We start from the raw sequence: 24,469 nt of genomic DNA on the forward strand, positions 1-24,469 counted from the left end.
GGAGAATCTCTGTAGAAACCTATGATTTGCAATTAACTTAAAAATTGGGACAAGAAATCCCCAAGGTCAGATTCCAGTTTTGTTGATATAACATGATGAATCTGTTTAAAAAATAACTCAAAGATGACATCATTTCTTTTAGAAAGATGCTGTATGTTCTGTAAAAACATTACTAAAAATTATTCAGTATTAATATCCTTTGCAGTTCTGACAGATGGAATATAAATTTTTAAAAATTATAAAAATGTTGTTGCTAAAATGGATATACATATGTATATTTGCCTCTTTCTAGATTCTGTGCCATCACCTAGTTGTGAATCTGTCAGACTTTTCCCGGAATCATTCTCCTTTATTCAAGCAGCCCCCTAGGCTACAGGGAAGAGTTTGTGCAAGGCGCAGAGTCTCAAGAAAGTCCACTGGAAGACCAGAGGGCAGCACGTTCTCCAGTGCCTCCCTCACTAAACCTGGAAACTCATTATGACTGCTAGGGACCCTTCACCGTGAGATGTAGTCATGGGCAGACCTGGCTGCTGCCTAGACTCTGTCTGCTATAAACTTAAAGCTGAAGTGAGAGAGTGCACACAGCCCACTGCTATTGAGTCAGTTTCACCAGAAAACAGAAGTGTCAATAATTTATTTCATTGAATTAGGTGGTTAGACAGTTACTAGTGTAACACTGGTCTGGATGATGTATAGCAAAGATACAGTTACTCAAACGACTTCATACATGCACTGATGTTTCTGAGGAGAAATCAAGTTTATCTACTTTCCCAAATTTTCACCTCACGGACTCACTTTTGTTACCTTGATGGAGGTTTCCACTTTTTTCCCCTCTAAGAATAGGCACAATATTTCACATCAGTGTAGTCCTCTTTTATCAGCGGCTTTGCTTTCTGTGATTTTACTTAACTAAGGTCAAAAGTGGTCAACTGTAGGTCACTGAATCCTTAGAAAGCACAACCATGGATATATGGGGGGAAGACAGCGTTTGGTGCTATTTGTGGTTTTAGGCATTTGGCATCTGCTGAGGGTCGTGGAAGGCATCCCCCAACACCTGTGGATATGGGGGACTTGCTGTACTTGGGTTCCTTCATTCTGCTTCAGTGCCTTGTCACCATGAGGAATTAAGTATTAAGCAATACTTAATCATAATCATATTTTAACCTTTGCTTCATACTACAAAATTACAAATATAATTGACCCTTAAACACCACAGAGGGGTTGTGGGCAATGACCCTTGCATAGTGGAAATCCACCTGTAACTGTACAGTCAGCCCTCCTCATCTGTGGTTCTGTGTCTGTAGAGTCAGCCGACTACACACTGTGGATCAGGCAGTGCTGTACTGAAAACTTTCTTTTGTAAAAGTGAACTCACAAAGTTCAAACCTGTTTTGTTCAAGTGTCAACTGTAGCTTTATTCCCCTGAAGAAAAGGAGGGGCAAACATATCATGTAGGACATGCACTGAGTGCATCCAAGGAAAGTTCAGATTCCTTAGCACATTCTACTCAAGAGCTTCTCCACTTACACTTATCTTCAGAAACAAGCATAGTTTGTCTCCACTCTTTTCTCAGATTTAGCTATAAAGAGCGTATAAAACTTTGTCAAGCACACTTGGTTTGCTTAAAAATGAAGCTCCTTACATAATAAAATTTGTTTTTCTTGCTAATTTTAGATAAAATTTCATTGTTATTTCTGCTTCATAAGAAGTAGACAAGACATTGATTTCTCTAATAATTTACTGCTTGCTTAAAGTACTTAAATTTAGAAAAGAAAGAATAATCACAGGTATAGGAACGAAAGCTAATTATTGGGACATATCAAGAAGAGACAATAAAAAAGTACGTGTTAAGACATCAATAATCACATACCTTTCTTGAATCTACAGGGAGATCAGCTGTATCCTGTCAGTTTATAGATCTTAAATCCTATTCCTTCTGTAGAATTCATGAGCATATCTACATGTGGGCTATATTTGAAAGAAGAAATAGAATTTTTCTGTTTCTCTTTTTGCTGTCAAATCAACAGAGTGTTTCTAGAATGAACTTATGAGCATTATGCCTTTCCACTCTCTTGGAAACCTGGGGGTAGGAACTGAGACTGAGCTACAAGACGCATCTCCAATAAGTAGGTCAGAAAATCAGAGAAAGTTCCCAAAGAATCTGTAATTATTCCCATGTGTGGATGAAGCTGTGTTCCCTGGGAAACTCCACCCGGAAAACGCATAGCCCAGAAGTAAAATTTTCTAAGATGTGAAGTACGAAACTTTACAACAGTTTCAGGTGACAGGATTACATTCTTGTACCATAAATAAATGTCAGAGCCTGCATGACGTTTTCTAACTCATGATTTCCTCTTCTATCCATCAGCCTTCCTTCCACTTTCCTTGGAAGAGGAAACTAGACCACACCCCTCTGTTTTCCACCACACATACTGCTATTCTTTTGATACACAGTTTTCCTCACCTAATAAATTCAGCATCTGCCCACAAAACCCAGTTTTGGAGTTTTGAGGGTAATTAATTCAACAACAGGTTGAATATGAATTATGATATTTAGCTTTCCAAATTAAATTCCTTTCCACTCTTACCTTACACCATCTCTAGGTGTGTTTACAGAGTCGTGATTTTGTAGACATGAGTAAGATGCAAATTCAAATCCATATTAGTCAGATCAGTAATTTATATCTGGTTGTGTTTCATCATATGGAAACAGAAGGTCATTAGATTAGTACTTACTTTACATGCCATTCCAATATATAAAAACAAAAGAAATAGCTAATTCTGGTCAAAAGGGGCAGGAACTGTGGCCCTTTCCCCTTCCAGTCACATCTCATTTGGGCTGTGTGTTATCTCTAGAGAATCCAAAGGCTCTATGGAAAATGTTTAAATAATTAGATTAGGAGTTCTCCAAGACCCTTTTTTTTTTTTTTTTTGAAGTTACCATAATCTTTTAAATTTATATGGACATTTCCATCCTATCAATATATGGAGGTAAAAACATATAATAGGAAAAATTATAGATACCTATAATAGAAAACAGTAATACACTTTACCAAATTCTGTCTTTCAAATACTGTAATTTAAAATTTGTTTTGGTGGTGGTCTTAAAAAATTAAAACAATAAACACACTGACTTCACATCTTACAGTAAATATTCTAGAAACAAACTAATCTTTTTGAGTACCTGATTTTAGAGATTACTGTAGGTTTGAGATGATTCTCTTGGAGTCATATTGGTTGAAATAGGCCTATTTAGAGCCATTCTTAATTTTTTTAGTCCCAGATAAAAATTCTATTATCTTTATTTCCCATCACAAGCTTAACTATAAACTAAAATAGTGTTAAGAGGTGCAACAGTTACGATTCTGGGCTTGAATTCAATTTAGGTTAAATTCTGGCTCTAATATTACAGTTTCTCTGTGGCTTAGTATTCTCTCAAATGGGTGTAATAAATACATCATATATGGTTATAAATGTCAAACAAAATTAGATATTAAAAAAATTCCTGTCACAGCACATGTCGTATTATTTGAAATGTTAGTATGAAATATTATTTTGAACAACCATAACAGTAAAATGTTACTGCTAGTTGGCCAAGTATTATTTGAAAATCTAGTAAGTGTATGTAGTTTACACAAATAGGAATGATTATTTGCAAAACAGATTACAATAAAATCTGGTAAGATGATTTATTCTTCTGTATATGGAATTTGGAAGATCATGCAAATGAAGAGGCAGCTTCTAGCTTTAAATAGTGTTCCTTTGAACTTTCAGTAATTACTTAGGTCAGTGAATTATAACACCTTTTGAATAAATCAAAAAATAATTACAGAATCAGTTCCTTTGGGAACAAAAAATCCACATTTTTTGCCAACATTAAAAAAAAGTGTAGCAACTATAACTTCCAAGGTAAATTCCAGGATTTTCAGTATACTCTGTCCAAGTACCTCTCTAATTATAGTTATAATTATGAGAGTCCTCCCAGGTTAACCTGCTCTCTAGGATTGTCTATTTGATTTATTGTTCTGGTCTAATAATGATTCTGATAAATGAAAAAAATTCTGTATTTTTTTCTGTCATAAAATCCAAGTAGACCACTGGACTCTACATAATAAAATAAAATATATTTTTGATTATATTTTGAACCAATATTAAAGGCAGTATCATTTTACTAATTTAAAACTATATAGTAAAGGACTGAAAAGTACATGCAAAGATTTTAAAAACATTTTTCAGTATGTTATTTAGTAATTCTACAATTATGTATGGATTCATTTACTGTAATTAAATTAAAACTTTGTTTCTCCAGAATGATTTGTCCTTTATTTAAATTTGGTATCATCAGTCAAGAAAAAAAATTTCTGGTATTTGTAATAAACTTCTGAAACATCCCAAACCATTAATTTATTTTTATTCTGCTTCCAAATTTTATATAATTTATACAAATTTATGTAATTCAGAATTATTATTAGGAGTTAATGTAATTTACCATTCCCAGTGGCGATTACAGAACATTTATTTAGACAAAATGCTTAATAAGAACATATGCAAAATACACATTGCATTTAACCATACAAAGTCAGGTTCACCTATAATTGTGCAGTTCATCTAGAAGATTAAACAAAAAATAATGCTCTCTAAAATATTAATAACTGCACATTAGAAAGTATGTTGGCATAAAAGTGGCAATTCATTTATAAGAACTAATCCCACTATATCTATGTTGATTTCCTTTCACAATTTAAATTAAAAATCATGTATAAATAACCTAAGTAGACAATAAAAGTTCTACAGTAATCAAATTGGATTGTAGATCATTTCAAATATTAATAAATACATATATAAACATAAGATTTTAAACATTAAGGAGCAAAATGCCGCTATCGGACAAGGTTTTAATATTGAAACATAAAGGGTAGGAAGCTTGATAACTTGGAAAACAACACAAACCTAATTTTTAAATAAAGCCTAATGACTTTAAGAAAACAGTTCCTGCTTCTTGTTCTGTAACATCTTAAGAGTGTTTATAGTAGTGTCATCTATAATTTAGGAGATAGAAATCTATTTTTAAAAAATCATCATGACTTACCTTTAAAAAGGCTAAGGATTTTTCAGTCAAATGCTCCAACATTTGAAGAGACAGTTCTTAGTAGGACCAAATGGTATTCTGCAGAAAAACCCTACACTGAAATCCTCATTACAGAAAGTGTGTGAGTTTAAATACGCTTAAAAAAAAAAAAAAAGAGCGAGAGACAACATCCCAGAGAGTGGTTTACTCCAAAGAGGAATTAAAAAAAAAAAAAAAAGATAAGAAACCCACACACATCTCACTATGACTTAGCTCTTAAGGGTCTGTTTGTATGTGGTAGTGAGGACCTATCACCCATATCAGAGATCCTCAACAGCACTCTATGGGGGGGGGGGGGGGAGGAGTGGGGGAGGGGGACATTTTTCCATCCAAGTCAGTCAGAGGCCAGAGAAACAAAAGGAACTGATCTGCTGAGTGGCCTCTAATACACTCTGTTTTACTATATAGTCGTTATTCCAGGTGATAAACTGGGTTCTGGGGTGGAAAGTGCCGATAAGAGAATGATCAGAGTCTCACATTCCTGCATGATTCAGATTGCAAAACTCATCTCACAAAGTTTGAATAAAATACACTTTCTGTTCAGCATTAAAATGTGTTGAGCCTAACAATTGCAAAAACAATTGGAGCTTCTGTCAATCAACAAAGATGACGGGAAATAACCTATTGTTCTAACTGGAAGGTCTTCATTATTTATGATTTTCTGTTAGTTTTATAGAAGTTTCATGAACAGCAAAATTCTTCTATGAAAACCAAAAAAAATTACATTTCTCTTAGATTTCTTCAGATAAAAAGACAACTATTACATAAGATTTAAATATAATTACTATTTAGGATAATGTTAATTTCAAAGAAACTAATTATTTTAAAATCTAATCAAAATAGAAGGCCTTGAACTTTGGGGGGAAATAGACCCTCAATATTAAAAATCCATTCTTATAAAGAAGTTCCCAGAATCATACAGGCAAAATCAAAATATTCAGAAGATTAAACTGCCATCTATGAGACAGACCAGCTGAATAAATGCCTCTAAGTCAACCTTGAAATACAGCAAGCTAACAATAACAGTGCAGAAATATATTTAGTTCATTAGGTCAGATTTAAACCAGCCCTCATTGCATTGCTTGTGGTGTCCCTTCCTGGGGACATGTGTTGAACCCTTTCATTTGCTAGCACTGCAGTACAACTGGAAAGGAATTCAAAGCACTCTTTTTCCTCAAGCATTGCTCTTTTTCCAGGATACTTATACTGACACATTTCTTTTAGGTTAATAATAAGTAATAATGTTTTTTAGGTGTATTGTGATTTTTTTCAAACATCAGACCATATAATTAGGATAAAGTAGAAATGGCCTTGTGTAACCTCATTATGATTTATGCTTTTCACTTAAAAAGAATAACAGATTTCAGATTTACTTAAAAAGATGATTCTCTTCTAACTGAACTTTTATCTTTGTTGTATCAGTGAAAAGGTAGGATAAAAGCTAATTTAATAAATATTTTGATTAACAATATTGATTGTATTTAAGCTGCTTTGTTCTTCACAGCCTTAATTCTCAAAAACACATATACATACACCCTCCAATGTGACAATCCAGAAATAGCTCATCAACACAGGAGTTCAGATAGGGCCTATTTTAAACAGCATATCTTAAATATATTGAAAGGTTAGTTAAATTATAATGAAATTATGAACACTGTTAAATATGTATTTCAGAAAAAAATACATGCAAATTAGATGTCTAAGTTGACAATGAACTTACTTGGATCACTATTTAATCAGTAGCCTAATGTCATCCAAATCCTCTGTCTCTGAAGAGGAAAATGTCCCACCCTCATGAGCAGTCCAGAGAAGCAAATTCCCAGAAGCCGCTGTTAAGTGTTCAATCCCATAGACAACCGTTTCTTAGCACACAGGACCCAGAAAAATGGAGAACTAAGTAAAATCTGCAACTATGTATTTATACATTGAGCAAAAATATTAACCTTGAACAGTAAGGCAGGAAAATGCTATACCTATTTCTAAATAATGTTGGGGTTTTCTATTTGAAAAGATTATGTGCGTGCAGGATTTTGAAGGGATATGTTTTATTTGAGGGTATACCGGCCTCGTGTAAATCCACTGTAGCACTAGACCCATTTAGCAGAATGAAAGATAAAATTATCAGTAAAGGCAGCTTAGGCTCAGTTCTTGGGAACTCTTTTCTTCTGAAAGGACCACATGGATTTGGAGTCAGACAGACATAAGTGAATCCTGATGTTACCAGGCATTAGATATACTGACTGCAGATTCGGAGTCAAATGACTACTTACTCTCATTTTCTTAGTTAAAAGATGGAGAAAACTAAATAAGAGAATCATAAGAACTAAGTGAGGCGAGTTGTGTGCAACACTTGATTACGAGGCACTCAAGGTGCTTCCCCTTCGATCGGGCTCTGCCCCTTCCCTCCCTTCCATCTGGTGACTGCAGGTACACAGCGCCAGCTGGCATACGTTTGTCGCGTCTCTTCATCTGCTAGAATGTTGGCCCCGTGAGGAGGGAGACGCTTGTCTGTTCAGTTCACTGCTGAGTCCCCAGAACAGGCTCATAGCTGGTAATCAGCTGAATGAGTGGACACGCACACGATGATGAGATGCACGATAGTATTTGGAAAGGAATGAGAGTGAGCCGAAATGAGAGGTTATTACACTGCATGTTCATACCACAGGTAGGCGGTGCTTTGAGATGAAGAGCGTCTGAATGGGAGTGAGTGCACCTAAGTTGGAATTTGGATTCATCCCTTCCTACAGTGTGTGACTTGTCACTAACCGCTTCGCCTCTCTTAGTTGTAGTGGAAATAGCTCCCTCTCAGAGTTGTTGTAAAGATCAGGAGTGGTAAAATGAAGGACTTAGTGCAGAGCCTGACATACAGTATTTGTTTAATAAATAATTGCTATGGTGACAGGTGACTATTAAGCAAGTTTTTAGGTTAGAGAATTTATTAAAGTAACATGGACAAGTAAAAAATATTGAAAGTTACAGAAAGGTATAAAATGTGAATTCTCTTTCGATCACGAACTCTGTTCCTCAGAAGTAAACGATGTTAGGTGTGTCCCGACCACTCCCCCCATACCCCGAAATTTTGTAAATGTTAAACTTACATATGTATGCATACAGACTAATATGTACACCAAATTACACTTTCTGCAACTTGCCTCTTTTAATATTAGGTGCCTTGGAGATATTCTCATATCATGGAAAGTGTTAACTCTTCTTCTTCCATTATTGAAAAATACTGCATGATAAATGTAGCATTGTCTTTTAAATTTAAATAGACTCATATTTAATGGAACTTTAAAAGTTTTTTCTAGTTCTTTGATCTTATAAAATCGATTCTAAAAATTCATGTACATGTTTTGTTTACTGTGTTGGGATACTAGTAAATGGCAGAAAGTGAAATTTCTGAGTTAAAAATACTTACTTGTTTTTTGGTAGGTAATTTTGCCTAATTTCTGTTTGTAGATCGGTGTACCCAACAGTGAAAATTTGTATCTCCATACGTCACTCACACTGGTTTATCTGAACTTTAAGTTGTTAACAAGTACTTATTTTCTTGGTAAATATTTAATTGAGTGAACTTTAAACTGTTTTTTTTAAGTATATTGGCACATTTTTTAAAAATATGTTACAATATCTTTGTTCAACTCTGTTTTTCCTGTGGGTTTGTTTCTTCCTTATTAACTAGTAAGGAAATAGCCAGTGTTCTGACATTTGGTAATTTTTAAATATTTTTTACTATTTTAAAATTTATTCTTATTGTAATCTCAAATTACTCAGGTTTTCAATTTTTATGCCATTAACTTTCACAGTAATTCCTTTTAAGTTCTATGTCATGCTTTGACTGGCTTTCTCTAAGAATATGAAAAACAGTAAGCAAGCCTTCTTTTAGCATTTGTGTGATTTCAGGAGTCTTCTGTAACAGTATTTCTAGATAAGCTGATTTGTGAAATTGAACACCTGTGCAGTAAAAGAGGAAGAGCAAAGCCGTTGAGTGATATAACTGTTGCAGCATATTTGAGAGGCAGATAATGGATGCATAATGTTCTAGAAGAGGAATCACATGGCCCAAGTTCTGATCACAGCTTTATTAATAGTAGGATTTGTGAACTGGGCAACACAGTCTTGATACTCCTGATTCCCTTTCTTGTCCAAGAGAGTAACTACAGAGTCTACCTGTAGCCTCAAGCTGCAGATCAAGTCATATGGTAGACTGACATTTTAAAATGTACATCTGGATCCAAATTTATGTACTAGATAAAATTTTTTTAAGTGATTCACTTCTGGTTTGTTTGTGGTTTTTTTTTTCAGTTTTATATGAAAAGAATTTTAGTACCATATGCATTGCAGTTCTAAATTGTATGGGTAAACAAAGATCTACAAATAATGATGATGATCCAGTAACAGAGTTAACATGTATTGGGGGCTTACTGTCTGACAGTTTTGGAAATAAGTGTTTCACATATGTTATCTTGTTGACCTATTGCACCACCTTACTATGATCTTTGGACAACTGACTGAGGTCACATAGCCAGTATGTGCCAAAACAAGATTAGAAATCAAGACAGAGTGACTGAAGGGCCTGTACTCTTTTCTGAAAGAAAGAAAAATATATATAAATAAATTCTTGATCAATTCCTAACTTATAGACTCTTCAAGACATTTGCACAATGTCTGAGTAACAAAATTTAAATAACCTGATATTAGAAAAGAAAATGATAACTAAATACAACAAACAAGGCCTGAACAATGAACATATTCTGTAAGTGGAAGTTAACAGACGTATTTTGAGATTAAATAAATAAAATTTATTCCAAAGGCCTGTAACAGGTACACTGCCCGTATACACTATAAAGTATCTCAAAACATTAGTTACCAGGGTAAAAACCATAAGGTAAAATTTGTCTTATCACTTTAATCGTTAGGGTAACTAACCATGGAGATTTATACACACACATTTATGCTCACACATAACACATTGTGTGTATTTTATAAACAAACATCTATTTTTTCAATAGCTGCCTTTTTTATGTATAGAAGTATTAAATCAAAGGCAAGTTCTTCCTGCTTTATGTGGTGAGGAGGGTCTCCACACGTAGGAATAAAAGTAAATATATTTGTACATAATTTTAAAAGAGTATTAAATGCACAAGACATAGCAGAATACAGTAAAGCCAGTGAAAGCGTGAGAGACTAAAATGGAGGTTTCTAATATCCCCTTTAATGGAAAATTTCTAGGACAGCATTAAAGATAAAATGCAGAATATTAGGGTCATTAACCAGGTTTAGCCTTCAACCATGTAGTCCAATGAATCAAAGCACAGGATGAAGGCAAACCTACTTACTGCATTAAAGATGTAAAATAAACTTACCCATATGGGTCATAGAAGCCCTGGTAGGAGCTGTGTGTAAAAGATTAAAGAGAGAGCACCTTTGTGTATGTGGTTGGTTTCATGTGGGCAGGGCCAGATCAATATGTAAATTACATAGGCCTAAAAATGTTGGAGGATGGAATCTTCACCTGAAATGTTTTTAAAGCTGACAGACATATCTCTCTAAGTAGATGGGGAGAAAGTCAACGTGTAAATGATGCTAAAAAACTTAATGAAATCTTAAGATCAGCATAGTTGTTAGGGCAATTTGTATTCATACATTAGAAGGGAAATTATTAGAGGGAAAAACAGAAGAGTTGAGGTAAGAAAATAACTAGGCCTCAAAGCATGCCGTTGTGAAACAGTAGGAAAAAAGCAATAATCAATAACATAAATAAGCATTTAGTTAAACAAATGCCAAAGAAAGGTTGAGAAAAAAAATGATGTGAACACTTATTCTGAAATCCTCAGAGGAGAAATACAAAATTCATTGAATTGAGTGTACAACAAATTTTTATGTTGAGAAATGTACGGTAGACTATAAAGAGTCTCTGAAGTGGGGTCTTAAAAATGAAATAAATAAAATTGGTTTAAGAAGGGTTAGAGAATTCAACTTACATTCACTCTGGTTGATGGCTTTATCAAAATGTAAGCTTTAAAATGCTATTTTTTTTTTTTAGTTCTGTTTAAATACCACTTAAAAAAAGTTGAAGAGCATAATAAATATATATTAAAAACAAAGTGTTATATAAAGAAATCAGATGGATGATGAGACAAAGTGATTTTGTTCCAGTTAGTAAATAAAGAGACATACTAACCATACTGGCTAATGTATCTTTTAAACACAATTATATTGACATCTATGCCATCTGACAATCTGTTAAGTTTAGAGATATACGACACTTGGGTATCAGATTCCTGCAAGAGTTAACACACACATCCATGCACACACATGCACACATAAACACACTTTTCCAGGGACATGGAAGCATACCTAATTAAATTCCCTTTAAAGCTGAGAAAATACTTCCTAAGAAGCATGTTATGTAACGATAGTTTATTTTTGAAATCACCACACAGGAAATAATACGTTTCTGATGCCTTTCTTTTTCTGTTTGTTTGAAATGGAGAGGTCTGATCTTTCTGCCCTGACATTTCAAAGAAATACTTGACACAAACTTCCGATTTCAGTAGCACAGCAGCTTCTGTTAGAAGTTTTAAAGGAATCTAGAAGAGTCTAAAACAGTGAAATCAAATCATTATTTTCCAGGTTGGTTCTCAGTGGGCTTAAGGGAAGGATATATTTGTGGGCAAGCCTGAGTTTTCTATCTCCCAAGAGACCAAAAGTTTTGGTTTAGAGTGCTACTTCACAAATGAAGTCCTTGGAAGAACTTCAAATATATTCTTAAGATTTTCAAGAATCCATAAGGGTTAAAAGTGGGAACATTTTGCTCTTAATGTATTTTTCAGTTTGAACAAAGCCTCATATAATTGTTAAAAAAAAAAACAACCAACCAACCCCCCCCCAAAAAAACTGTATAATACACCCACATACAGAGTGTAAGGCTATGTGAGGGTATCAGTCTATCTGTACATATACACACATATATATATATATATATATATGATAGAACTTCCAGAACAAATATTTTCCTGGAAATGTTATCAATCATTTAAATGTATTTTTATACATCTTATTCCCCTGAGTATATTCTGTAAAGCATAAACATTAGAATCCAAACAGAATGAAAAGTAGCGGACTACTACTCTATAATACATAAGATAGATAACACAAAACTTCAGAATTCTGTAATATGAGAACCCTGCAAATGTCTTGCATCTTTATCTGTGACAGCTGGTGATCTGTTTGAATGAAAGAAATGACGACTAGTCAGGGGTTAGAGTAAAATCTTCCCTTTAGAATCTCCAGACTTAAAATTTGAATAATAAATGAGTTCGAATTACCTATTAAATTTCATTTTAGCCCTGACATTTTAGTAGCAGCATTAAAGTCTGCTTCACATTAAGTGGACCTGAAAGGAATTTACCTTGTGGTTAAGAAAAAAGAAATCTTCCATCTTTCTAACAGTACTAGGTAGGTTTACTAGGTAGGTTTAAGTGGGTTTAGGTAACATCAGCCTTGTTTTTATGCAAGCGTCTGTCATCCTCGTTGTTCTCCAACAAGCAACCAAGGACTGATGTTTGTTCTAACTATCCCCTTTCAGATTCCTGAATGTCTCCTCTTTTGTTCTGAGGTTGTGATTTAAGCAAACAGTGGCAGGTAGTAGAATTTGAATTGCTATGGAATGTCACCCTTCAGTGACTCTACCCGTCCTGCTAGTTCTGCACTGCTGGGTTAGTGTAGCTTTCTCCTCACAGATTGCTAGGACAGCGGCCTTCTCGGCTTTCTGGGCCCAGGGCTCTCAGTTGTGGTATTTAGTAAGCAAACTGTCCTACTGCACAATGCCTCCTGTTTGCAGGTAAAGACACAAATGTAAGTTGAGATGCTCATGTTGTCTGAGCACTGCTGGTCCAGTGTACTCGGTAATACTTTTTGTTAACACAGTGCTTTCCTGTTCAGCGTGAAGATGCAATTACTGTTTTCCCAAGCTGCATATACAAGGCTTGTAGCAGCGTCCGCCACTTATTCCAAGGACTAAAAATATTTTCTATACTGTTGCAGATCTATTTTCCCTCTAATTTTCTACAAGTCCTCAGGGAAGACTGGAGAATCACAGTAGGTTAGAGGATAGATGGCTACAGTAAGTAATACTCAGAGGTGAAGTAAGTCCATAAAAACATGGAAACCATACTATTTCACGCAACTCAAAATTTAAAATGACAACATATTTCCTGTTATAAAGAAGCCTGTCCCTAAATATTATTTTATGTCAAGTTTCAGTATAGACTTCTCTCCCCTAGAAGTTCTATTTTAATTTTTCCTTTTCTTCCTTGGTTACCTTACTTTTATCCGTCCTAGTTGATTTTTATTTGACATCTCATTTTCATCTAGTATTTTTTTTCTAAATGCTATGTAGTTTTAGGTATGTAAAGTTGGAATTGCATCCAAATTAACTTACTGCAATTGCAGTTATCAAATCCCAGCTCTTCCTCAATTAGCAGAATCCATGAATGGATTTGGCCCTTCACTCCTTTTATTGCCATGCTCACCTTATCCACTTAACAGATTTCTGTTTTGAAAGACATGTAGTCTCCAGGGGCAGTTCCATACAATATCATGGGTTTCCAAATATTACCAAAAAATTTTTGAGTCATAACTGCCACTTGTTCTTTTAACCTTGTATTTACCATCCTATGTAGTAGAAAATGTTTAAATTCTTAAAGCTATGAAACTAAAAAAAAAAGGAAGATTAAATTTGTGCTATTTACTAAATTTTCTCTGGCTCATCTGCCATGTTGTTTAGACTAGGGAAAAAATACTGTGGTGATTTTCTTTTTAAGTCTTTGGGTGCAAATTAATTGCATGGAAAACCTTTTCTTTCTGATAAAATACTCTGTCATTGAATGTATCATCATTTCAGACAGTCTTCATCCAATCTTAGGTGAATAAAATTAAAACTGAAAATAGGCAATGTCTGTGTTTTGAAAAATTCCAATACGTAAGTGTTAAGATGTGTTGTAGGGGATTGGCTTCCACTTTTAAGGCTAAAACATAATGAATAAATATAACTATATTTAGCCATTTTCACTAACTCGTCATCTTTAAGGGTTATTTCCATATGCTTAAAAATTTCCCAGAGTAAAGGAAGATAGTGATGTTTCTTCAAGAATTTATCCTTAGATCCTTAGGGCTCACTATGTAGTGAGAAGGAACGTGTGTTCCAGAAGTTATGAGCAGCTGACTTTGCTTTCAGAGATATCCCTTAATATTGAGAACAGAGGAAAAGATTCAAAAGCTACCTCCATATTTTGATTTATAAAACATGTATTAACATGGTACTAACATGATATTGCCTCTAAAAATGTCAGTGTTGTAATATTTTCCTTTATAAATAAACCCCTATTTAATGGCTGTAAGTTAAAGTGTTCTAAGAACTTTAGTGTTACAAGAACATACACCTCCTAAAGACTCACAAAAGCTATGCTCTTTTGTTCAGTATGGGTGGGAATTAATCTTTTTAATTAATTAATTAATTAATTAATTAATCTTTATCATGTCTCCCCATCCCCACATTCTGTGTTTAAGAATAAGGACACAAGTACTCATCATACTGCTGGGAACTATCTTAGAACTTCAAGGAAAGTCAACCTGGGTTAAAAGATAGCACCCAAATAAAGAGAAGAGCAAAGAAAGTTAACAAGAGCCAACAGTTTGATCCAAATGTGCCTGAGGAATGTTAATGTTGGAGTTTTCAATTAGGTACCCACCCCCATCCCCTAATCCCTGGATTGATTCAGTTAGTTTGAGCTGAAAAACAGCTAAACTGATTCCCTGAGATTCTGGGTAAACTGTGGGCTTAAAATCACATACATTTTAAACAGCTAAACATTTAACCAAATTTCTAGCTCTTTAAATGTCAAGATTTAATCAATAGGTCTCTAAAAGAAAGTAAAGCAATGGAAAAAAAAATTCCTGCCATGTGATTTTCTGTATTATATGCAACAGATACTAATATTAAACACATACAAAATACCACAAGACTGTATTTTACTCATGTATGTATCTCCAGAATACTTTAGTGTCCTACTTGTAGAAAGTGTGACCAAAAAGGTCATTTTATCATTTGTTCATTCACAAGTTGCAAGGGAGAAGGTCACAATGAAACTCCCTATAATATGTTCACTGGGAACTATGTTGGTAGTGTTGGCTATTCTATGCCAGATTTTAAGAGTGCCTGACACATAGTAGGTGCTCAAATATTCATGCTAGACTAGATGCTGAAAAACCTACACTACAGGTCTCACAGCGTGCATTAAAGAGACATGGGTATGGTATAACACTTTGGTAGGAGAGTGTATTTACTTTTCCAACTTAGCTGCTGTCAAGTTTAAAAGGACAGATTATTTTCTAGATTTTTTTTTTTTTAACAATTTGTAGAAACCAGGTAGGTAATGGAAAAAAACAGACGTAGTCTACTTTAAGCAACAATCTGAATGTATTAAACACCCTGACTTTTCCACATTGGCAAATATTCTTATAAAGGACTTCTTTTATTCCACAGATACTTACTGGGTAACTACAATACAAGGACAGATGACCTGCTACTATCCAGGAAGCTTTCCCCAAACATTTGAAACTATAAATGTACCAATTGTGGTGGTCTCCATTGCCAAGAACAGACAATATCAATTAAACTGAGTATTTCTAAAATTTATGAAAATAAGTCAATCACACATCAAAAATCATGGTTAAATATTAAATGTAGATCATTAGTAAATGGTTGCATTGGTTCTTTCTGCCCATTACAAATGCTTTTCAAGCCTCTATAATATACTCTATCATCTAATTTTTTACATGCCAATCTGCTATCTCTTTGCAAACTAACAGGTGTGATCCCTTGCTAATAGTCTGATTCCTTTGGGTTGTTTAGTCGATTTTTACTGGACTGCTCATTTATTTTGTTGAAAAACAGTACGCCTTTATCTGACTACAAAACTCACTTCTGTTGAGGGTGTTACTGCAGCCTGGTTATCGGAGCCTTAAACAAGGACCCTGGGGGATTGGCTTTTCTGTTCTGATGGCAGTTAATTCAAGGAAAACAGCTTAAGTTTTGTCTTCGGACTTATTTCCATCTGTGAGATGACATATATGATCATTAACATAGGCACTGTCCAGTTGAAAGGACACACTAGAGGATTAAAAAAATTGATCAATTACAGAATTCTGTAGAAATGAATAGGTATACAGAAAAACTGAAAATATCACCAAATGCATCCTTGTCCCATAAACCTGGCACACCGATTCTTTCAGTCTCAAGAGAGTCTTTAATATGAAAAAATCTTAAATATCAAAACAAAATGCATAAATGCCAAAACCCAAGAGAAAAGGGCAGTAGCTAGAACCTTGCAGCAGGGTAGTCTCGGGAGAGGCTGCCGCTCTGCCTCTGCTGTGGGCTGTGATAAACATGAGAGGTGGAATCAACAGGGAGATAAGGTAAATACAATGCCTACATATGAAGAGGTACAGAAAAGAGTACAGCTTATATATAGCATGAGCATGTAAAAAACTGTTAAGTAGAAGGTATTATTAAAATCTAAAAACATGCCTTAAATCAGAAAGGGCAAAATAGTTGAAAATGTGCGGCAAGGAGCAAATACTTAGACTGAAGGTGAGAGTACATCCCCTCTTGTCTTTTCTTTTATTGCAGAAATGGGCCTTTCAAATAAATTCATTTTCTAATGTATTTGTGTATACACATTACGTGGCATATTACTTAAGGTTTTAAAGAGAAATAATATGGTAAATAATTTTAAAGCAATGTATTACATTTATACGTGAATGTGGTTAATAATGTAAAATAATATCATTAAGGGGTACTGCATATGTATGGATAAATTTATGGATTTGTATAATTAACAGACATCAAATTTACAGAGCCTTTTTATCATCACATCAGTTATACACTGTGCTAGTCTAACTTTCCCATGCTTCTAATTTAATGCAACTCTTATATGTATGTAAGCAAGTTTTGGCAATAGGATAATAACCAGCTGATGTAATAAATTTGAAATAACTAAAATTACACAGTGAATTAAGCTTAATTTTCATGTAGTCGCTATCTATTATAAATTATTCTTTTAAATTTGGTAAACTGTAGTATTGTTTGATTGTATAAGTAATAAATACTGACATGATAGATGAGCTAGCTGATATGAATATTCTTACCAGCAAAATAGGGAGATTTGGCAAAATGCCAGCTAAGCAAGCTGTGCTTTCACTGATAAATTGGGTTGCCATAGCAAGTCCATAGTCACTGAGTTTCTAAGCAACCCAGGACGCCACAGACTTCAGATACTTAGGCGTCCACTGATCTTTCATCATCCTTAAGGGGAAAATACAAAAACTTGTGGTGCCAAACAAAGCAGAGGTTTCCTTGATTACCCAGTAGAGTAGGGACCCCTACAAAGTGTCCCCTGGATTGATAGATTTAATTTAAATACTGGTATTTGTACTGGGGAATTAAATGATCACTCAGAGTGCTACATGGATGAGATCAGGTACAGAAAATGGTCAGTGCCTAGTAGGCAATGGGCAAATATTTATTGAATGAGTAAACAAGATTCAACACATAATCCAATTTTCCAAAGTCATTTACATAATGCTCATATCTATAAAGTCCTTGCCTTTTCATATTAAAATATGTATTTGCTTAGTAGCATTACTATACAGCATGTCATTTCAACTTTTTTGTTTTCTAATTATTTACATTTAGATAACATACATAGTTGTAAATCAGTAATTGTTTGTGGTCATGAATCAAAATATTTATGGGTTATCTGGAATGCTTAAATAACAATATTAACTACCAAAATGTCAAATAGAATTGTGTAAGTCTGAGGTGCAAGCAAGGTTATGAATTATTTCTTAAATGAGCTTGTATTAACACTTCCTGTCCTTGTTTGACACTTTTTTTAGTCACTATCTTCACACAACACTCACCGAGGCAAACCACTGCCTCCAGTGCTCTCTTATAATTCAATTTCCAACTATTTACATTTCCAACTATTTAAGATAATCAGAATAAAATAAAGTATACAAATATTGTTTGTTCCTACAGAATACTATATCACAATACAGGTTGAAATAAGTTGTCAATTAATAGAAATGGTTATATGTAATCAGTAAAATAATGATGTCTGGAATCTATAAAATTTTACATAATTCATACACTTGGTTTTCTGTGCCTCCCATTATCATTCTACTAAGCTAGTTCTTGCCACTAAAAACATCAGAGAAATGATCTGCCAATGGAAAACTGGCTTTAATTTAATGGCTAATTTTTCAAACATTATTTCCTATATCCTGTTAGCTACTGCATCAAAGATGCAGTAATCCAAGTCGGATATACAGTATGAAGACTGAGTTCCCTAACCTGAGGGTAAAATAAAATTGCAAAGTCACCTCTCAAGCAAGCCACAGTAACCCTTTGTTGACTAGATCCATTCCAGGAAGGCTTCAGTGGAAACTGCCTGTGACCTCTACTGGTTCCTGTTGACTACAAGAAGCGAGGGAGGATAGATTCTTCTTTCTCCAAGATTGGGAAGACAACCACTCTACCTTAACAATCTTAATGTAAGAGTCTAAAATTTATATAATAAGTCACTGTAATTGCCTCTTCAGTAACAGTGACCATCTATAATTTAACAGTCTTCCTGGGCATATATATTCTTAAGAATAAAAGATAGCGGCACATGATTGTGCCCTTTTAATAGGTGTTTCTATTAAGGTATTCCTCCATTGTTGCATGTATACAAGCACATGTATGTTGGAGGGTTTGGGCAATTTCAAGTATCTTCAAATGTCCTCTCACCATTTAGTATTGAAGTGATTACTTACAAGGTCACAGTAAAACTGTAATCCCTAACCAACTCCTTCCATTTTCTTTTAGACACAACTTCTTATCTAAAAGCTTGAGACACAGTGCCTGAATGCCTATAGTATCCCATATACTCTACTCCTTGAAAGAAGAGAAAAATGCAAGTATAGCTTAAACTGGACAAGAACAAAGCAAAAATCAGAGCAAAGAGAATTTAGTATTGCAGGCACCAGTTTTGAGTCCTGGGTTGTTAGGCTAGATAACTTCACAGCGATTACATAAGTATAATTACCAGTTAGAAGTCCGATGAAAAAGTGTAAGGCCACCAGTGTCAACGCACTTTCAAAATGCTGGTTGGAAGACAACAGAATTAACACTGATGACTCTGGTTGTGTTTGCCTCAAGTGCTGGGTCAAATCAGGGCTGTACATCAGTCAACCCCACCTCCACATATCCAAGAGTGGCTGTGGAATTTTGATTGACACTCCAGTGAGGCAGTAGGATTCCTAAACCAAAGTAAACCCTGCTGCCTCTATTTGCCAAGCTCTCCAGCTTGGAAATGAGCTGCTCTTCACCCTGGTTCTTTCCTTAAAAAAAGAAACAATTACTCTGTGACATTTAAAAGAACACAGAGCAGCTCTCTCTCCAGGGATATCCCTACTTATTTTCTCACAGCAATTCCCTTGACTCTTTTCATCCTTTGTCTTTGTTTAGGACTTTACAGTCCTCCTAGGAATCATATAACAACATGCACACTGGTCTTTAGGATAAGAAACAAAGCACCAGTGAATATTCCAGTTTGTGGAAAGCTGGAGATGATAACAACATTGGGTAGGGCCTTGCAAAAGTTCAGGTTTATGAGACTTATGACATTCTTTTGCCACGTAAGAGAACTAAGATCAGCAATATTTGGTGGGTATACTATTATATATGCAACTCATAAGAATAAAAAAACAAGGACAAAAGTATATTCTGAAAACAAATCATCATGCACCCCAATGTTCCTAGCAGCACTATTTACAATTAGCCAAGACATGGAAACATTGACAGATTGACATTGACAGACTGACTGGATAAAGCAGCTGTGCTATATTTATACAATGGAATACTACTACTCAGCCATAAAAAATAATAATGCCATTTGCAGCAACATGGATAGACCTGGAGATTGTCACTCTAAGTGAAGTAAGCCAGAAAGAGAAACAAAAATAACATATGATATCACTTATATGTGGAATCTTTAAAAAAAAAAAAAAAAGAAAAGAAAAAGACCAACGGACTTACTTATATAACAGAAACAGACTCACAAACATAGAAAATAAACTTTGGCTTATCAGGAGGGAAGGAGGTGGGAAAGGATAAATTGGGAGTTTGAGATTTGTAGATACTAACTACTATATATAAAATAGATAAACAACAAGTTACTGTATAGCACAGGGAACTATATTCAATATCTTGTAGTAACTTACGGTGAAAAAGAAAATGAAAACAAATATATGCATGTTCATGTATGACTGAAGCATTATGCTGTACACCAGAAATTGACTCAACACTGTAAACTGACTATACTTCAATAAAAATATATTTTTTTAATTAAGCCATTATAGTATACGCTAAATTAGACAAAAAATGAGATTTTCCCCATATCATTTAAGGCGGTATTCTGTAGGGATTTATGTTGATGCCCCGCATCATACACACACACTCAATGAAGGTTTGTCATGTGGCCTCTATGTACCTAGAAGTCTGTGGATAGCTATCCTAGTTGTGAACACTCAATTTAGAGCTGTTTACTTAGAATGTAACTGAAATCTGGAAATGTAATTATCTTTATCTCCTAAAATCTGGAAGTTTTCATGATAAGTGTAACAATGAGGTGTTCACTGATGAAATTAATGGTTTCAAACAGTTATGCATTGGCTAGAAATATTACTGGCTAACTCTCTACCCTTACATCTAGGCTATAAAAACCCACCAAGTTCAAAAATAGCCTATTGTCTAGCTCTTGATTTCAAGATATTCCTAGTGGCCTGATTGACTGGATACTTAGCTGAATTCTGTAGTTAGCATGGTAAGCGTGTGCCTGTGATGAACCTTCCATACAGGGACTATTGGGACACTTAAAGAGGACAGAGAGTAGGGACTTCACAGAGTACATGGGACAGGTTGAGCTCCTGCTTGCTACTTAACCACTTCCCTCAGAAGCCAATTCTGAGAGGGCTTTCTCTGTACCTGTTTTGGGAAGGAGATACATAGCTCTCCCTACTGTTACTGAGTGAAGACTACCAATATGTACTAAGATAGCCCAATAATAGTGTGTGCCCAATTTGGCTTGGGGAGTTTAAGCAAACTTAACCTTCAGGAAGGTTAAGACGTAGCTCCCACAGAGGACAACGCTACATAAAGATTCTAGAGTAGACAACCCCAAGTCTCCGGGCTCACAGGACATCCACATTTATTCAGATATAAATAGCTGTGACTCTTAGCTCAAAGACCTTTCACCCACTTCCATGTATGACACAGTTCTCTTTCATTCATGACCTTTATATTATAAAATTTGAAGGAATCTTAAAAATCACCTAGTCTTGATCATTTAACAGATGAAGTTTCAGAGGTCCAGAGAGCTAGACATGCTCATTCTGCACTGCCCTACTGGTAGTTAAAAAACAAGAACCCTGAACTTAGAGTGTTGCTCTCCTTCTCTGGATGTTTTTCTCCTATTTTTACCTCTGTTCACATATCTTCCTTAAGGGTCTGGACTGATATTTGCCAAAGTATTACTTTAATTTTTTGTGTATTATTGTTATACTTTGTTCTTTTTCAGCAATGCTAGTCATTTTAATATTAAGTTCCTGGATAACTGGAACAATTTATACCTGTTTGGTTCCCCTTACATGGGACCCTGTTACTAGAGTGAAGTTAGTTTTTTAGAATTATTCTGACTCCAGTGTTCTTTTGACTTTTAAATTTTCATTTTATTTTAAATGTTTTAAAAATTAAACATAAAAATAGAATTATATTTAATTAATATAGTGTATTTCTTCCCCCTTATAAGGACAACTTGATAAGTTCTAAGAAAGCATAAAGGAGAGGACATATATTTGTTAACATATTGCCAGGGTCAGGTGCTATGCTAAAGGCTTCCATGTGTCATTATTTAAGTCTACAAAAAAATTCTGTAATTAGGTATTGTTAGCCACATTTTTACAGAGAACTGAAAGAGAAAATTAGGAAAATGAGATTAAATGCTAAGATTCCCAGCATTTGTGTGAACTAGGTCACCCAGAGTTTATGCATCCAGATGACAAGTAGTATCAAAAATTAGTAGGAAGGCATAAGGATGCATGATTATATGAAGCATTTTCTTGCCCAAATCTAAATCCTTACCTTTCATCAATATGAATCCCTCAGCAGATACATTTTGCTATTCTACTTTGATGTTTCAGAATTATTTTCATATATAGATTATAGTTAAACAACTCATTTTTTCAAATATTTATTTTAATAAGCCATTCTTCCTGGGTGCCAGATACTTCTGGGTCCAGAAATTATGCAATCAATAAAACCCTAGCTTCTTGGGATGACAGATAGATATATAGGAAAATATAAAATCTTCTTACAATAGATGGTATAATGGAAGATTTACAGTATAGTGGGAGACCTACAGAGGTGGGAGGTTTTAGAAGGAGAGATGACAAGCTCACAGAGGAACTGATACTCCAGTGTCTTCCTCCAGCATGAGTCACAGACCAGTGACCATGCATTGACTAACACAGAGAACATCGGCTAACACAAAGGCAGAGGATTATTTCTTCATTTTGAGAGGAGTATAGCAGTTTCTCCCAGAATCCAGTGACTTCAAAGAAGAAAATATAAAAAGTTGCTGTGACAACATCAAAATGTGTAAGATTAGAGGAAATACATTTCAAATTAATTGAGTGCCTGCTATGTTTGGGCACTGAAAGGGAAAAAAAATGTAGTTTCACCTAAGAATTCAAAAGAACTTTGTATTAAACTGCCAAAAGTTGTAACTTTTCTTCCATTAAAAAAAGTAAAAGAACTAAAAATTCTCTTCTAAGCAAATGTGGGAAAAAGAATATACTGGATGCATTTTTTAAAGTATCTTTGCCATGTTATTTGGTAGCTGTACAGATAAAGAAGGGCTCATTTAAATTTAGAAAATGAAGGTAAATATGTTTACTTATAAAAACATACTGATTTAATTTGAAAACAATGACAATTAAAAGTAAAGGTGTATATGAGTTTGGAAGCACTTAAATGATTTTTTTATTGAAAACCAGCCAAATTAAATATATCCCAAAGTAAGTATTTAAGACATTTACAGATTTCTTTGCTGTATTAAGTAGTAAAGATCTTAGAATATTTGTACATCTCTTACTACGGATAAAGCATGTCATTCTACTGGGAATGTTAGGGCTTAAAGAAAGCAAACATTCATACTCAGGCCTGAAGAAACAAGAAACCTGAGCTTATATAAATACTAATTCACAATAAGATGGAAACTTAAGTAATGCATTCTTTTTTTTTTTTTAAAGTGGGGAATATGTATTTACATTTGAAAGCACAGAGGAAAAATATTTTTAAATAAAATTTTATTGATTCTTCTATCTCTCACCATAAAACGCCTTAAAATATGGAGAGCCTATACTGAGGTACTAGGTCATGAAAGCTGGCTTTGGAGAAGTACCAGTTCTCCTCTTGTCCCCTTTATTCCCCCTCACTTTCAAAGTTTTTCCACCATCTCAGATCATTCATTATAAAATCTGCTCTACAGGTGCCACCCAATTATAATGCTTCCTGATCATATTCACTTCCAAGCTCAACTAACGTTACCAGACTCAGAGGCAACGTGAGGACGGCACACACTTGCCATGTGAAATCCTCACTCCGGCCTCTGTTGGGCAGTTTGTCCTGGAGTCCCTTTCTTTTCTCTATTGCTCACCTGGATTAGGTCAATAAGAAATAGTCTTGCTCTCTGCTATCAAACACGTAACTCCCAAGCCCCTGGGGGAAGAGACTGGACTCCTCTTGCCGTGAAATTCACTGAGTGTCAGCATTTAAATTCACAAATAAATGTTCAGGTACACGGGCAACCTCCTAGGATGAGATAACCTGGCAAATAATTATGTAAGTCTAATTGTAGTTACCACCTAGACCACCTAGATGGTATCTTGTGCCCTTTCCCCCTTTAGGCTAAGTATAACCAAAGCTATTTCTGGTGAGTGCTTGTAAATGTCATTGAACTATCTCCAGAATCTGTCTGGAGGGCACGTGACATTGTCTTGGGTGTTGACTGATTTTTAAAATAAACACATCACCATTTTTATTCCTTGGAATATCACTTGGTATTTAATGTGTGAAATGATCACCTTGTCTGAAGCAAGGTTTTTTGAAAAACCCAAATTGTGTTATACGAACAGCTGACACTGAGGGCACTTACAATAGGCCAGACATCA

At 34.7% G+C, this 24,469-nt stretch overlaps 1 protein-coding gene across 7 annotated transcripts in view; it reads right to left on the minus strand.

Moving 5' to 3' along the window:
- Positions 1-24,469, minus strand: part of LOC105100373 (platelet glycoprotein 4) — a 73,399-nt gene that overhangs the window by 30,636 nt on the left and 18,294 nt on the right. For 2 of the 7 annotated variants that reach the window (XM_064487639.1, XM_064487638.1), the window contains exon 1: positions 19,285-19,491. The exons of 2 other annotated variants lie outside the window; for them this stretch is intronic. The gene's annotated coding sequence lies outside the window, so the exon portion shown is untranslated. Of the gene's footprint in view, positions 1-1,870; positions 1,962-5,089; positions 5,203-19,284; positions 19,492-24,469 lie in introns of those variants that run through there. 3 more of the 7 variants (XM_031454774.2, XM_064487634.1, XM_064487635.1) reach the window with 3 other exon arrangements.

This window comes from Camelus dromedarius, chromosome 7 (genome assembly GCF_036321535.1).
Source record: "Camelus dromedarius isolate mCamDro1 chromosome 7, mCamDro1.pat, whole genome shotgun sequence".
Classification (NCBI taxonomy): Eukaryota; Metazoa; Chordata; class Mammalia; order Artiodactyla; family Camelidae; genus Camelus; species Camelus dromedarius.